We start from the raw sequence: 2,027 nt of genomic DNA, 5'->3' as shown, positions 1-2,027 counted from the left end.
GCTTCTTCAGCCCACCCAAGGGCTTAACTTCAACACAGCCACAGCTAGCCACCACCCATGGGCAGGGTTTAAACCTCTCCAGCCCCACGGTCAGGCGACTGGGGCTCAGCTATATCTTTACTTTTGTTTCTCTCTCTTTCCTCCCACAGTCTCAGTGGGCTCAGTTTTTTTCCTGCTCTCTTTCCTCCCACATGTCACTGCTGGCCTCCAGGCCACTCCCCTTTGTCTAGGGCAATTATGCCTGCCCTCCACCCACCTGGGGGAGCTCTGTCCTTTGAGACATAGCACGCAGCTGGAGAAATCCAGCCCACCTTCCGCTTACCCTCCAAGGCCCTTTAAATAGCTGGGGAAGTCTCGCCTGCCTTTTGGAGTGCTCCACTTGGCTGGGGGAACCTCTGCCTGCCTTTCACAGCACTCCATGTGGCCCATCACCAGACCAATAAGCAACATTATGATAAATGAAGAAAAGATTGAAATCGTCAAGGATTTTGTCTTACTTGGATCCACAATCAATGCTTCTGGAAGCAGCAGGCAAGAGATCCAAAGACTGGCTACATTAGGCAAACCTGCCGCCCGGGACCCCTTTAGAGTATCAAAAAGCAAGGATTCATACCCAAAGCATGTCTAGAGCTGCCGTGAGGATGAAATGAGATGGTGGGTGGGATGCGTATGGAACGTAATAAAGTTCCCCAAACCCCTTCCCTGCGGAGGCCCCCACAAGCTGTGACGGGAGCACAATGAGACTTTCATCCGCCGGGTGACCACAAGCAAGTCTCCTGGTCCATTGGAGCCAGTGGACTGGAGACGGCAAAAGCCAACCCTGTCGGATTGGAGCCTGTCTGGTAAACGGTAACCCAGGCACTGAGACACGATTCGTCTTCTCAAGCACCTCCTGTCTGCCAGTTCAGTGCTTGGATCTGGGAGTGGGGCATGGCATCTGGGAGTCTTTCGCCCTCTAAGGGTCCTCTGAGAAGGGGGACAGTTTGGATTGTATGTGGGTGTGTTCAAGTAGGAAACACAGCCTCTGAATGGGGAGATCATGGGCAGAAGAGCCGAGTCATCGTCAACGCAGAGGACCCTTCCAGCCGCAGGTCCTTATGTGAAATGTCATAATTCTGGACTTCATATGCCCGTGGTTAGGGCCCCACTTGGTGGGCATTCTCTGCTAATGAACAGGGGTTGAATGGGATGAAGTCCTGACAGTGGAGGGTGTGAATCAGGCCACACTCTCTGTTCCCTTGAGGAAATAGACTCAGGGGAGAAAGGGGGCGGGGCGGGGAGTTGAATTGCATCATCATGGAAGAGTTGGACATTTGGGACATCGTTGACCACCAACGCCTGAGGATACGTCTCGTATTGGTTCTTACAAAGGAGATTATTACCACACGCCCGCTGTCCAGGTTGCCAGCCCCGCTCCTCCTCCCTGCCAACACTGTTAGGCACTGTTGGGAGCAGCTTACTCCCAGGCCTGCTCCCACATTCAAGCAGAACAGTTGGGCTCCTTCCCACCCCTGTGCTGGGTGCCCTGGTTCTATCTGAGGAGGAGTGGAGAGAACTATCACTCGGATGCTTTATACTTGATTGCTGACCTAAAGGTGGGGGTTTAACCCACCTACCAGTCTTGTGGAAGAAAGGCCGGTGGTCTGTTCCGCTTCAGCCCCAGCAAGGCAACTCCATGGGGCAGTTCTGCTCTGTGGCACGTGGGGCCATCGTGAGCTGTGGTCCACTCAACAGCAGCCGATCCCAAGAATGTCTCCCTTTACAACAGTCAGCCGCGACCCTGCGCTGGGAGCCAGGAAGAGAAGGCCCACCGCCAGGAGGTGTGGCCTCACACCCGCGGTGCTAGACTGACCGGCACCCCCTTCCTACCCCAAGGATGCATTTGGAGACCACAAGGGATAACTCCCCAGGTCAATTTTTCCCTCCAGGAATGAGAGGTGAAGGCATAGGATAAACAGGAGCCTGATGGTGTAATGGTTACGCATTGGGCTGCCAACCGGAAGGTCAGTCATTTGAAACCACCAGCC

Source organism: Echinops telfairi, unplaced genomic scaffold (assembly GCF_000313985.2).
Source record: "Echinops telfairi isolate 266 unplaced genomic scaffold, ASM31398v2 ScPeMD7_60;HRSCAF=208, whole genome shotgun sequence".
NCBI classification, from domain to species: domain Eukaryota; kingdom Metazoa; phylum Chordata; class Mammalia; order Afrosoricida; family Tenrecidae; genus Echinops; species Echinops telfairi.
This window is presented reverse-complemented; position numbering follows the sequence as displayed.